The 15,764-nt window shown below is 41.6% G+C and overlaps 1 pseudogene; it reads left to right on the plus strand.

The window, feature by feature from the left end:
• Positions 1–15,764, plus strand: part of LOC102864158 — a 30,663-nt pseudogene that overhangs the window by 14,309 nt on the left and 590 nt on the right.

Below are 15,764 nucleotides of genomic sequence, written 5' to 3' on the forward strand. Positions count from 1 at the left end.
ATCCATCTCATAGAGGGTCTTCCCCTCCTGCACTGTCCCTCCACCCTCCCAAGCATGATGTCCCTCTCCAAGGACCCGTTCCTTCTGGCAACATGTCCAAAATATGTCAGACGAAGCCCCAGAATCCTTGCCTCCAAGGAGTAGCTTGGTTTAATCCTCTCCAAGATGAATCTGTTTGTTTTCCTGGCAGTCCATGGTACATTCAGTACCCTTCTCCAGCACCACAGCTCAAAAGCATCCACTCTCCTTCTGTCCTCCCTAGTCATTGTCCAACTCTCTGATGCATAACAAGCGATTGCAAATACCATGGCCTCTATCAGGGGCACCTTAGTCTCCAGAGACACTGTTGCTCCTGAGTACTTTAGAGAGGTCCCTAACAGCAGACTTTCCCATCACTATATGCTTTTTTATTTCCTGACTGCTGGTGCCAAGAGTGTTGATTGTGGAGCCGAGCAAACTGAAGCTGTGAACAAGCTCAATCTCTTCGTCATCCATCCTGATGCTGCCAATTGGTCCAGTGGTGAGAATCTTTGTCTTCTTGACATTGAGCCTCAGTCAATACTGAAGGCTGCAGTTCTTGACCCTTCGCAGCAAGTGCATGAGGTCCTCCTCAGTTTCAGCAAGCAGGGTTGTGTCATCTGCAATAGATCTTCCACCAATCCTGATGCCACAATTCTCCTCATAGAGCCAGCCTCTCGGATAATCTGCTCTGCATACATGTTGAAAAGGTATGGAGACAGGATGCATCCCTGGCGTTCACCCTTCCCAATTTTGAACCATGCAGTGTTACCCTGCTCTGTTCTGACTACTGCCTCTTGGTCCAAGTATAGGTTTCGCATTAGCACAATTAAATGTTCTGGGATTCCCATTCTTCTCAGAGTCAGCCACAGTTTGTTATGATCCACACAGTCAAATGCCTTTGCATAATCAATGAAACACAGATAGACATTCTTCTGGTATTCTCTGCTTTCAGCCAAGATCCATCTAACATCAGGAAAAATATCCCTACTACCACGATGCCTTCTAAACCCAGCCTGGACTTCCGGCAGTTCTCTGCTGATGTGCTGTTCTAATCGTTTTTGGATAATCTTCAGTAAAATCTTGCTTGGGGAAAAAGTGAAACAATAACCGAAAAAGCAAATTTCCATCACCTCCTTCAAAACTTTCATTTAATGAAAATGTACTCTGCACAACTAGAAAATGATATATTTAACAGAAACATGTGAATTCATCTGGGGGGAAAGCTAATTTTAAATGCCACTCTTTTTTAGTCAACAATCCTGTCTTTGAAAGTGGGCCACATAAAAATTCTTTAATAATCCAAGTTTAATTTTGTAAAGATATTCGTATACTAGTCTATTTCAGTGGAATTTGTGAATATTAGTTATAAGAGCTATGGTAAATACTTAACATCAGAAGACATCGAAGAGGAAAACTAGTTGTAGAGTATACACTAGAACAAGCAAACAGCTACAGAGTTACTATTACTGAATGTTTGCCTATGTGATTGTCGACTTTGTTTTCTACGTGGTGGCAGGTGAAAAGGGCGCTCGGGTGGCACAGTCCACAGAGAGTTGTGCTCTGACCCAAAGGCCTCTGTGGTGGTCAGAATCCACCAACAGCTCTGAGGACAAAACACGGGCAATCTCCTCCCATGTAATTTACAGCCTTGGAAACACACCTGAGGGTCAGCTGTGAATGAATTTTGACTCAAACGCAGTGTATGAGTTTGTGAGAAGGTAAAAATTACGTACATTAATAACATGCACCTTAAAAAAAGGCCATGCTTTCCAGTAATACCTCTCTGTATCATATTTTCATATTGTCTGCTATAGTCAATAGTAGTGAAAACAAAAGAAATTAGCATTTCAGCAGTTAAAAATAGCATTTTATTAATGCTAATAATTATTAATACTGAAATCCTGAGTATATATAATTATCTATTTTTATTCTTCCATTGGAAGCATAAGTGGCATCCACTTCCTGCACAACATGCCTCTGGAAACTCTATGAACTCTGATAAATGTCGATGGTTGTAGAGGGGCTTCAGGCCTTTTGTTCATAAGGTTGCTATGAGTCGTGCTCAACTGGAAGGCAACCAACAACATTCTAACCATCTTTCTTCAAACTGCAAAGCAAGACTTGAAAATGTATCCATATCTAACAGAACATATACACTGCAATTACAGCACTAGAGAGTGAGAAGAAATGTGTAAATTCTCATGTTCTACATTGCAGTTGTAATGCTGCTGCTGTTGTTGTTATGTACCATTCAGTGACCTGTGACTCACGGCAACCCTGGGTACAATGGATCTGAACCCTGTCCTATCCTGAGCTTCACTGAATCCGACACATTTACCCCCTTACCTCACGTGCTATGTCAATTCATCTCATCCAGGGTCTTCTTATCCTAAGCTGTCCCTCCATTCTTCCAAGCACGATGTCCCTTCTCCAAAGACTGGTCCCTCCTGGCCATGTGCCCAAAGTACGTGAGAAAGAGCTTCAAAATGCTAGCCTCCAAGAAGAAACTTGGTTTCACTCTCTCCAAAACAGACTTGCCTGTCCTCTGGTATATTCAATACTCTTCTTCAGCACCACAATTCAAAGGCATCAATTCTTCTGTCATCCTTAGTAATTGTTCAGCTCTCTAATGCATAGCAAGTAACTGTGAAGACCACGGTCTAGATCAGGCACATCTTAGTTCTTAGATTGACATCATTACTCTTTAGCACTTTGGAGAGGTCCCTGACAGCAGACTTCCCCAGTGGAATTCATCTTTTGATTTCCTGACTGCTATTGCCATGAGTGTGGATTGTGTAACCGAGCAAGCTGTAACTGTTAACAACCTCAATCTCTTCTCCATCTATCAGAGTGCTGCCAACTGGCCCAGAGGTGAAAATCTTTGTCTTCTTGATGTTGAGCATCAATCCAGATTGAAGACTATAATCCTCGATCTTCTACAGCAAACCCTTGAGGTCCTCCTCAGTTTAGGCAAGGGTAAATCTTTAGAATAACTATTATGAAAGAGTTTATGTGCATAGTAGACTGCCAGACAATACTGGTCACAAAACTTGCCATTTGCAAGCTCTGTTGCCTCTGGACTCATTGACAGCTCTCACCTTCTTCAATCTTTTTTCCTTGAGGTTGACACAGTTAGAAAGGATGCCCACGTAATACTGAAAGCAGGAGACTTCTTTCCCCTCTTCACTCACTTTTCTGACCCTTATCCAGTTTTAACTTTTCAGGTCAAGTAAGCTACTTCAGATTTGTGAGAAAGAATGACAGGGTAGTTGTCAGACTTAACTGTCCTACAAGGATTCAAACCTTACTGACAAGTGGAGGAAAGAGAAACTAACCTCTGTCTGTCTTTGAGGGGATAAGTAACTGCCTAATGATCCTCATTCCCTAGTGTGGAAGTACCTGATTTGGCACAAGCTCCATTTTAAATAGCACTGGAGTAACAGAGTGGCAATATCCACAGACATTCCCTACAGTAAGTGAGACCAAAAGCACCTCCTGTTGTTATGTGCCACTGAGTCGCTTGCAACTCACAGCAACCCTATGTACAAAAGCTCTGAACCTTGCTCTATCTTGAGGTAATTTATTTGTTTCCTGCACGCCTATTCCCACGACCCCAGTCACTGAGTCAGTCCTTCGCATCTATGGTCTTCCTCTCTTGCACTGTCCCTCCACCTTTCCAATCTCACAAATCCTACAACGATGCAGGGAAACGAGTTAAGAATTCTCTGACCCCTGGAAGGACTACAGAAACACTGCAGGACTGGCACAGTGGAAAAGGTCTGGGTTTCAACAAGAAGGTCACAGACTACAAGGATCTCGTGACCAGACACAATGGCAAGGTCCAAGAACTCCAAATGAACTGTCAGGATGACATTCAAATGACCAAACAGAAATAGTTACATGTCACTGGATACCAGGAACAATGCCAGTCACCAATGGTGACAAGCTCAAAAGCAGTAGATTCAGTGGTGGTCACACAATGAACAAAATGCCCTTCATTCTGATGTCATCTTGGGGACAAGGAAGAAGAAAGCTCATGAGAAATAAGGTTTAAGTTGCCAAGTAAGAATAAAAAAACAAACAAACAAACAAAAAAAAAAAACACCAACAACCAAATTGACTGCCTTTGGGCAACTTTCAACTCATAACAGCCCTCCATTTAGTCCCCAAGGCTGTAAACTATTATGGGAGGAGACTGGTGGATTTAAACCATCAATCTGTCATTAGCTGCCCATCACTTAATGCACTGCATCAGCAGCGATCCTTAAATGAGAACAGAGGATTTCATATCTTCGTGATGTGTTTATGCTTAAGGAAAACAAAGCAACATCAAATTGTTGAAACCAAGGTTCCACAGGGGCTCAACTACAAAAATGGTGACTGGTATGACTTTTCATAGCAGAAAATAACATAATTACAGTACAAGAGGAGATTTTGTTTTAGGCAAATAGTACCAAGTTACATGAAATTAATGTTGCTTATTTGAATGTCATTGATTTTTTTCTATTGTTTGCATTTCCTTTATAAAATCTGCTTTGGCTTTGTAGATTTTAATAGTTGAAAGTATCAGGAATTTACACCTAGTTTTATAATGTTGCTTAGTGTTATCGTCATGTGCTATGAAGTTGGAAATGACCCATAGCTGACCCTTCAGTTGGTTTTCGGAGTCAGTAACTAGCACAGGAGGAAACGTCCCATATTTCTTCCAATTTTTCTCAGCTTGTCCGCTGGTGGATTTGAACCACATGCCTTTGAGATTGCAGCACAATTTCCTACCACAAGGTCCCCAGATCTTTCAGTTTTATGACAATACAGTTTAAAGAGCATAATAAAAGTAAATGTACAGATAAAAATATATATATACTTATAAAATAATACATTATACAGATTAAAAAAATATATACACTTATAAAAGTAAGTGTACAGATGCATGATCCCTCCCTCTTGAAATGGATCCATTATTATTTCAGTTTGGCTGGATATCAAACATAGGCCAGATGTCTACCTGGAAAGAATCAGAAACTGAACAGAGAGCCACAAAGTCCACTCAACATTTGAGCTGGAAATTCTCTGCTTCAACCATGAGAAGAGGCTGCATTTTATAAAGGTAAGGCATTGCACGTACTATAATATGGTTGTAACATCTGAGTTACTCTGTTACAAGATAGAGATGGGGCACAGAGATGGGGAGGGAAAATCCCATAGCATACATGAAATCATTTTAGAAAATTAAGAATGAATATTTTTTCCATTGAAATTTCCAGTTTGTAAAACAGAAGCTATGCAACAACACATCTATCTCAAGCTGACATGCTAAAAGACAACTGTACTTTAAGACTGCATCCAATCTTCAATCCTCAGACTACCAAGAACTCTCCTTCCTAATGCAACAATAACTTCCATGCCTTAATGTCACCCAAGCAGGTCATTAGATCAAAAATCATCCTAACTTAACTGGAGAAACAACCAAGGTTCCTAGATGTAGTTGATGCCAAGACTACATGGTAAAAACTGCCACGAGAGAACTTTTACCATGTGTTCTAATTTTGATTCAAGTGTAAGAAGTATACTAATACTTCATTCCTAGAGAACACTTTTCATTGTTCTAAGAAGGTAATAACAAAAAGAAATCTAATAAAATTCTGTTACTAGAGAAGATATCACTATAAAGCAATAAGCTATCTTTTTTTTCTCTTTTGCTTTAAAAAAATAAAAATTCCAAATTAGTTTTAAAATGTAAGGGTCTATAACAATAATCACTTTGCCTTTAGGACTAGGAAGTATAGGTATCTTAAATAATTAGAAGAAAAAAATTACATATCCTAAATTATCATCATGATCCTACAATTGTTACAGCTGTTGTTGTGTGCTGCAGATTCAGAGCTGACTCATAGCTGACCCTCAAGCATGTTTTCAGAGGCAGTAAACCACACAGAAGTAAAATGACCATGGAACAGCTGGTGGATTTGAACCATTTGCTTTGGGACTGCTTCACAGCTTCTTACCACTTTTCATACTATTCTATCATATTATGTTCACGTTTTCCACTTACACAGATTCTTTACATAGGTAAAGTAAGTCCAGACTCTGCATTAAGACATCAGGTCCAATCAGTTCTTGAACCAGTGACCTACCAGTCCTTTCTGGTCACCAAGTTCTCTTCTCTGCTTTATCTTATCCCCAGCCCTTTGCATCGCTTAGTAAAACCTACCACCAATCGGCCACAATGATCTTTCTAAAATGCAAGTCAGATCCTGTCACCCCTTTGTTGGAAGCCTTTCAATGATTCCTCATCATCTGTTAGATACAACTGGAATGCTTTAATCCAGCATATAATCCTTTAGAATCTAGCCATCTCGAGTTTCACCTTCCCACACCCAGTTTCTCCAGCTATTAGGAGATCATACGCATATTCATGGTCTACCATCCAGTCCATGCCCCTTAAGAAACCAAGTGTGGTTCCTAGAATATTTCACTCCACAATGCTGGAACAACCAGGAGCCTTCCTGAAGCACCTTACTTCCCATCTCCTTTTGACTTTCTAAATGTCTTTCTTTCCTTCTAGAAATGGGGAACACGCTCTTTCTCATCCTCAGCACTCATCTGGCATCCAGCAGACTATGACTCACAGTGACCCTATGAAAAACTACTCAGAACCTTGCCTTATCCTGCACCATCCTCCTGATTTCTGCCATGCTCAAGCCCACCGTTACAGTCACTGTGTCAATCCATCTTGTTGAAGGTCTTCCTCTCTTTCTCTGACCTTCTCCCTTTGCTAACATGAAGTCTTTTTCCAAGGACTGGTACTCAAGGAAAGTTCACAAATGCATGAAAGGCAACCTTGTGCACATTTCTTCTGCAGCTGGAGCACCCTCTCCTTCAATACAGAGCTAGACTAGACTACAACAACAACACAACTAGAATTCTGCGCTGCAAGGTAGCCTTTTACAAACCCCAGACTTTTCCTCTTACTAGCTTATGATGTTTTCAAAAGATTAAAAACTTAAATAAAAGAAAGAAAACAAAACCTTAAGTTTAATCATCAGGATACAATGAGATATCAAGTTTATAGATCCATTGCAAGATAACATAATAATAATAAGTTGTCAATACTGAATCCTAAACTATATGCAAAAAAGATCCTTTTGGAAATCCTCATCATTTACTAGTTTCATTTAATCCTCACACTGAATGAGGCAGATGTTACTTGTTCCCATCTTAAGGAAGATAACACGAGGACTTTCAGAAGTTAAAACACTGCAGAGCCAGAAGTGCCTGAGCAGATTTATAGGCACTGTTATTGTCAGAGACACTGTGCTGGCACCACTAAGGTGGTGGTTGTTAGGTGACCTGGAGTTGAGTAGGGCTCATAGTGACCCTATGAACAACTGATCTGAACCCTGTCCTATCCTGTGCCATCCTCACAATCTCTGACACACTCGGGTCCACTGCTGCAGTCACTGTGTCAATCAGCCTGGTTAAGGGTCTTCCTCTCCTTCATTATCCCCCCACCCCTTCCAAGTGTGCTGTCCTTCTCCAAGAAATACCTTCTCCTAGCAGTATGTGCAGCTCGGCACTAAGGAATCTCTCTGAAACACAAACTGTGTCTTCTCCACATTCTCCTCAAAACCACCTGATTTGTTTCTTCCAGTTTAATCAGTGGTGAAAGGCGGCAGGAAATGAAATTAAATGCCTTATAATTCTAAAGCATATTTAAAACTTTCCCATAAAACTGGCAGCACCCTTTGGTCACTGACATGCCTAAACAAGCAGGATTCTTGAATAATGAAATTTGTATCTATAACTTTTAATATGTTTAGTTAGGAAAACCTTTGTAGCTTAATAAGGAATAAATTTTAATAAAACAGAACACAAGAATTAAAACCCAGGCCTTGGCTTTGAGTTTTACTGGGCTAATCTGTTGAACATGTTAGTATAGCTCTTGTGATATAACTGAAAATCAACCAAATCCTAAATACCTTAAGCAGCCTGCCTTCATACACTACTTAATGTAAATTTTTAAATTATACTATTTCACTCTTGGGAAGCTCTGGTATCATAATGCATGCAGAGTTTAACTGTTAATCCAAAGGGGCTGCCTCTTCAGTGGTTCAAATCCACCACCAGCTCCATGGGAGAAAGATAGGCGATCTTCTCCTATGTGATTTACAGCCTCCAAATATTTGCTGCTGGGTCAGCTGTGAGTCAGTACTGACTTGATATGAGTGTGAGATTCAATTCCCAATTTCTTTCCCAAAGTAAGTTGCTATTTCTTTTTCTCCCTAAAAGAACCCAATCAGTCTGTTGCCAAACCAAACATTGAAGGTTCTCTTTTGGCCAGTGGGCCATCTGACAAGTAGCCAGGCTTGAGAGTTCAAATAGATTAATTAAATAAAATGCTGGCAAAAGGGCAAATGCATAACAGTTGTTAAAAGTACAGTATCTTCCCAGTTCATCACAGTATGGAAAAACACCAAGTCTTTGTGTTTATGGCAAATATTCTTTCAAAAGAAGAAAAAAATATATGTTGTTGTTATGTACCATAGAGTTGCTTGCAACTCACTGTGATCCTGTGTACAACTGTTCTGAACCTTGGTCTATCCTGAGCTAACCTCCTCCTCTCTGACACACCTAACTCATGACTCCAGTCACTGAGTCAATCCATCTCATCGAGGGTCTTCCTCTCTTGTGCTGTCCCTCCACCCTCCCAAGCATGATGTCCTTCTCCAAGGACTGGTCAATACTTAACAATATGCCCAAAGTATGCCAGACAAAGCTTCAAAATCCTTGCCTCCAAGGAGTAGCCTGGCTTCACCCTCTCCAGGATGAACCTGTTTGTTCTCCTAGCAGTCCATGATATATTCAATACTCTTTTCCAGCACCACAGCTCAAAGGCATCAATTCTCTCCTTCTATAATCCCTAGTCATTGTCCAGCATTCTGATGCATAGCAAGTAATTTCAAAGACCATGGCCTGGATCAGGCACTGACATTATTGCTCTACAGTACTCTCTAGAGAGTTCCCTGAGACAGCTGACTTTCCCAGTGCAATTCGTCTTTTGATCTCCTGGCTACTGGTACCAAGAGTGTTGATTGTGGAGCCAAGAAAACTGAAGCTGTTAACAATCTCAAATTGCTTCACTGTCTATCATGATGTTGCCAATTGGCCCACTATAATGGTGTCAACCATTTGGTGGAAAATCCATTCATTTAATAGAGTTTATGTTTAGTCAACTAATTCTGCTTAAGAATATTAAAGTCAAAGTCATTGCCCAACTCATAGCTTACCCTCCAGCAAGTTTTCCACTGCTGTAAACTGCATGGGAGGAGACTGTCCATCTTTCTTCTTCAGAGCAGCTGGTGGGTTTGAACCAAATGTCTTGGGGTTAGCAGCACACTCCTTACTCTTTAGGCCACCAGAGAGTCCGTGCTTAACACATTGCCACAAATGACAGCAAATGTGTTTCTCAGCATGCTCGTCAATTTAAAAAGTGTGTGGCAATGTGTTAAGTATATTTTGTCGTTCTGGTTATGTGCCGGCGAGTCACCTGAGACTCATAGCGACCCTATGTACAACAGCCCTAAACTCTGTTCTGTGCCAATCACACTGTCTCTGACACTCCCATCCCGATTACCCCAGTCACTGAATCAATCCACCTCAGAGGGCCTTCCCCTCCTGCACTGTTCCTCCACACTCCCAAGAATGATGTCCTTCTCCAAGGACCAGTCTCGCCTTACAACTTGTCCAAATTATGTTAGACAGAGCCTCAGAATCCTTGCCTCCAAGGAGCAACCTGGTTTAACCCTCTCCAGGATGAACCTGTTTGTTTTCCTAGCAGTCCATGGTACCCTCAATACTCTTCTCCAGCACCACAGCTCAAAGGCATCAATTCTCCTTCTATCCTCCTCAGTCATTGTCCAACTCTCTGATGCATAACAAGTGACTGCAAAAACGATGGCCTGTATCAGACGCACTTTAGTCTCCAGAGAGACACTATTGCTCTTCAGTACTTTGGAGAGGTCCCTAACAGCAGACTTTCCCATGGCAATGAGCCTTTTAATTTCCTGGCTACTGGTGCCAAGAGTGTTGACTGTGGAGCCAAGCAAACTAAAGCTGTGAACAATCTCAATGTCTTCACCATCCATCCTGATGCTGCCAATTGGTCCAGTGGTGAGAATCTTTGTCTTCTTGACATTGAGCCTCAATCCATATCGGAGGCTGCAGTCCTTGACCCTCTGCAGCAAGAGCTTCAGGTCCTTCTCAGTTTCAGCAAGCAGGGTTGTGTCATCTGCATAACATAGACTGTTGATAAATAGTTCACTAATCTTGACCCCACATTTCTCCTCATAGAGCCCAGCCTCCCGGATAATCTGTTCTGCATACAGGTTGAAAAGGTATGGAGATAGGATGCCTCCCTAGCGTACGCCCTTCCCAATTTTGAACCATGTAGTGTTCCCTTGCTCTGTTCTGACGACTGCCTCCTGGTCCAAGTATAGATCTCGCATTAGAACGATCAAGTGTTCCGGGATTCCCATTCTTCTCAGAGTCAGCCACAGTTTGTTATGATCCACACAGTCAAACGCCTTTGCATAGTCAATGAAACACAGATATACATTCCTCTGATATTCCCTGCTCTCGCAAAATCAGTCTGTCAAAATCCCAAAATATACTTCGGAAGCATTCCTCCAGTGCATATTACTAAAGAATTCTTCTGATAAATCCTTAATGAAAGATTTAGTGGCAGTTTATTAAAATTCTGTCAAAAAGTAAGATTCATTAACTTTAGTACAATATTACAAACTCCATCTCAGCAACTGTTCTTCACTTCTCTTTTAAATTATCTCCTTAGATAAATGCCATAAATCTTGGCTTAGGCAAACATGTTGTTATGTGCCATTGAGTCACCTGCCACTCATCACAACCGTATGTACAAGGGCTCTAAACTCTGTCCTCTCCTGAGCCAATCTCACCATATCTGCCACACCTACTACCCTTACTGTAGTCACTGTATCAGTCCATCTCATCTAGAATCGTCATCTCATGCACTGCCGCTACACTTATCCAAGCATTATGTTCTTCTCCAAGGACTGGTCCATCCTGGCAACATGCCCAAAGTATGTAAGATGGAGCTTCAGAATCCTTGCCTCCAAGAAGTAGCTTGGTTTCACCATCTCTAGGACAAACCTGCTTGTTCTCTTGGTGGTCCACAGTATGTTCAACACTATTCTACAGTACAACAACTCAAAGGCATGAATTCTTCTTCTATCACCTTTAGTCATGTCCAGCTCTCCAGTACACAGCAAGTAACTGCATAGACCATGGCCTAGATCAGCCACACCTTAGTCTCTAGACTGATATCAGTGCTCTTCAGTATTCTGACAGTATAAATAATACTTTCTTCTCTCACAGTATAAGAACCATGCTGAAACATGCATGTAAGTTTCTTACCACTGTTTAACACACAGCGGATTCTTGATGAGTACAGACTTCTCTCTTCTTTTTACTATTTTAAAACTCAAATTTTAAATTGGACTTCTTGTGGGGTAGATCTTACTCTACCAGATCACTTTATGAAGAAAAAAAGACCAAGATATAATGAAGACAAACTCCTTAAATCCCCCTTTTTAAATCAGATCTTTAAATCCTTAAGTCAGACATTTTTAAAAGTGAATTTTTCATACTTCAAAATTCAACTTACTGCCATTGAGTCAGAACCAATTCACAACTCATTTACAGAGGCTGTAAACTGCACCAGAAAAGCCTGTCTGTCTTTCTCCCACAGAGTCAAGGGTGGATTCGAACCAGCAAAGAGGCCTGGCCTCTAGGTTAACAGCACCATTCCCTACTGACTACACCGGAGCTCCCCTCTTCAAATATTGCAGACCTTTTCATTCACAAAGATACAAAGTCAAAGCATAGCGGCTCTTATGAACAAAGTCCAAAGAGAGGTTCGTAACTTGTGGACCTCAAAAAGTTTTAAGAGGCATGAGAGATACACAAAATTCATATATCTTCCCATGATGACTGTATATAATAAACACTGTGACATGCATTTATCATAGCTATACAGTGAGAAGAAATTCTATTCATATATTCATTTTAAGTCTAAAATAAAATTAGAGAAAATAAAGATTAGTATTTTTCTTTTCTCCCAAAAGTAAAAATTCAGTAAGTATGTTTGAATATACATATTCCAGAGCAGTATGATAGATTATACACCATTACATTTTCTATTGCCATTTCATTTGCTAACTAAACTCAATTTGTAAAGAAAGCTACAAGGTCATAAGAAAGTACCTATCACTTTCTGGTGACATTTCCCTCAACAACTATATTCCTATTACACATGGTCAGCTAAAAGATAAGCATAAACAACTGATAAATTAATCTTAAGTCTTTAATTAGAGTAATTTGGCTCAAAGGGATCTTAAATAGAACTGTTTTCAGAATCATCTCTCTTCTCCTAAAACATCTAACCAAAAGTGCATTAGGTGACTTCTAAATGGATTGGATTTAGCTACTCAGGCAGAAAATCGGGGGGAGGACAGAAAAAATGTGACCTGAATTTTAACAGTGTGTCATCATAAATGGGTGAGTCTTAACATGTCCTTTTGGAAGTGGCTGCGTTTACTGCAACAACCCATGTATTCCAGTTTCTCTGTTCAGCACTGCATGCAGGAGCACAGGCTCACTCAATACATCCTGACAGGGGCCTTCAAGGTAAATACAAGTTATGAATAGTATGTATATATAGAATACAATTATACAGATTAGCCAAATCTCTTGGCATATAACAACATTTTTTAAAAATTCATTCTATCTTCAGTTAAGATTATTGTTGTTGTGTACCATCAAGTTAAGATTAGCATTTTTTTTTCAAAAGAACAATGCTAAGAAATATACTCGATCAAATATATGGTCCTTTAAAAAACTAGCATTTCATATGAATCTGTGCTAAATTCAGGAAAAGATTTAGCTAAATAAAATCTACATTAAAAATGTTACGCTAGAGTAGTCTCTATAATGGATTTTAGAATACTTAAATGTAAATTGGAAGGAGGGTGGAAATTACACTGGCTATATGAGCACAACCAACCTTAGGATTTAACAGTAATACTAGTGGTAAGATATTAAAAACTGACCTTTTGGTCAATGTTAACCCCAGATAAAATTAAAAATGTATTTGTTCCCTCTATGTTCATTATTTTCCTAGACAACTCGGCAGTTTAATCTTCCTGTTTGTTTAATAAAGACCTAATTCAACATTTCTTGAATTGCTTAAAAGTTCCACTTCTAAGAAGAAAAATTTAAAAATAATCCAATTTTAAATGCAAATAGAAAACATAGCTCCTCAGTCTCAATGAAATTCTTCCAAAGGGATTAGCCAAGCTCGAGTATGCCCTCTGAAATGTGTATTAAAAGTCATACAGTTAAAGCTATATATTGATATATATAAATATAAATGTACACACATATACTTGCTTGAAATACAAACACAAGTACCAAAAGAAAAATAAACAACATATTTATGTATTCCAAACTATTTATTTATGCATTCCAAAATATCTCAAAAAGAAGCCCATGCTGAAACAACATGTGTTAACTGTTCAGAAAAGCATCTCAATATTAGAAGTAGAAACCGTTTAAAGTACAAAGAAAGTACCGGGTAGAAAGCACCCCTGTTTGTTCCAATTATAGGAGTCAAGGCAGAATACTCAATTTTTAAGCACTGGAGGAATTTTGCTCATCTCCACCAAGCAGATTAGGTCACCATATATTTCTAAAAGACAATCAAGTACATGTTTGTTACAATCCAAAAATATACCCCTTTCAGCATTCCAATAAAACTTCCTGACAGCAGTTTTTAAAGCAAGTTAATACACTTAATGCAGAGAGCATTCAGGTGATAAAACACTATGCATGATAGAATGTTAACGTTTCGCCTGTAGGTTATAAACTATCAATACCACAATTTGCAACTCCTAAGATTTTATTTAGGAAAGGAAACAGCAGTAACATTTGCAAAAGTGGAGATGCCTTTTGAGTGGGTAAACATTAGGTCATCTGCCAGAAACTGTGCTGGAAAAAGAACGCATATATCTAATAAGAAATGGTTAGAGAGGGGTGAATTCCCTGAGTCATTAAGTGGGATCTAAACCAAAGACAGGTTGTGCCACCTAGAGAAAAACTGGAAACTGTACATTGGTTCTTCAGTAGTAAGCGTTGATACAGAAGCCTGAAACTTTTGACATGCCCAAAAGCCAAGTCACCCTGCAGATCCGCTCATCAAAGCTGCTAGTTTAAGTTCCTCTGACAACTCTGTCTTCTACACACCAGATTGGCCCCCTCCTGGATTCCTTCCCCACCCACCCATGCAGCACCATTCAACCTCAGCGAAGACTGTTGCCACAACCCAAACAGACCCTGCATCTTGAATCCCAAGCAAAACTAAAACATTTTCCTCGAAGCCTAAGCAGGCCAGGGTGGGAGAAGCAAGGGAATCATCCGTGGGGTGGACCTTGCCAGCTAGGGTCCCTCTGGATGCTGGCAGGGCCATGCCATACACTCCTGCGGCCCTCGTGGGACCTGTATAGGAAATTCTGGTGCACTCAGTACATCATATCCAGGTTACCAAGCTGAACTCCCTGGCCAACCTCTGCACAAGCTAAACACCATGAAATAACCTCAATAGAGCCAAGTCTTTAAGATGCAAAAGGCCTTCAACTTTCTTCCTTGCAAGTCACCTACAAGCAACGTGTCCAGCACACTTGTCAAGCTGAAGCACAAATAGGTCTATAAGCAACCTGGCCTGAAGAGCAGGCTTTTACAAAGAAAATTGATAGTAATTATGAAAAACCCGCAGTCCTGCAGCATTATTAACTTGACAGCGGGGACTGCGCTGAGGCATAACTCATCTTGCAGGCAGTACTTCCAGCCTCAGACCCTCAACCAAGAGACAACCTCTTGCCTCTCTCCCTTCCTCCTCCAGAGACCTGCGGCAGCGCCCCCTTCTCGTCCCCAGCTCTGCCTCCCTCTCCTTCATGAATTTCCACCAACTTTGGGCTTGGCACCACCTTAGCAGCCAAGCCAGAGGCGGGGACGCTGGGAAGACGGCCACGGGAGGAGGAGGAAAGTTTGAGAAAAGTCAACTTGGAAAAAGGCTGCGAGGACCCCCCACCAACACCCCAGCACCCACCCACAGACAGGCGCCCCGGAGCTCCACGTGCGGCAGGGCCCCGGAAAAGGTGGAGTTTGCCTCACGTCCTTGCCAGGAAAGAAATCTTTCCCCAAGCGAAAAGTTCCCCGCTGCAGCACCCTCCTCCCCGACCACCCCAAAAGCACAATACACCGCCTAGAGTTCGGAGACACCACCTCGATCCGCCCGCCGCCCCGCAGGGCGCGGCGCCCCTCCCCCGTCCGCCGGGGGACAGGTCGCGAAGGGGCGCTGGGCAAGGGGGGCCCGGGGCGGCTCCCCGGCCGGGACCCCGCCGCCCTGCCTTTCCCCGCCCCGTCGCTGCACTCACCTCGCTCCTGCTCCTCCGCCTGCAAGCAGATGGGGATATTCTTCTTCCAGCCGGGCATGGTGTCTGCTCCCCTCGCTCGCGCTCGGGCTCGCTCTCCGTCGCTCGCTCGCTCGCTCGCCGCCTCCCCGGCTCCCGCCGCTGCTCCTCACTCGCCCTCTCGGGCCGGCCGCGGCGCGCTGGGGGTGCCGTTCAGCGGGCTCGGGGCGCCGAGGCGGCTCC

Source organism: Elephantulus edwardii, unplaced genomic scaffold (genome assembly GCF_000299155.1).
Source record: "Elephantulus edwardii isolate Elephantulus edwardi_28Jun2011 unplaced genomic scaffold, EleEdw1.0 scaffold00047, whole genome shotgun sequence".
NCBI classification, from domain to species: domain Eukaryota; kingdom Metazoa; phylum Chordata; class Mammalia; order Macroscelidea; family Macroscelididae; genus Elephantulus; species Elephantulus edwardii.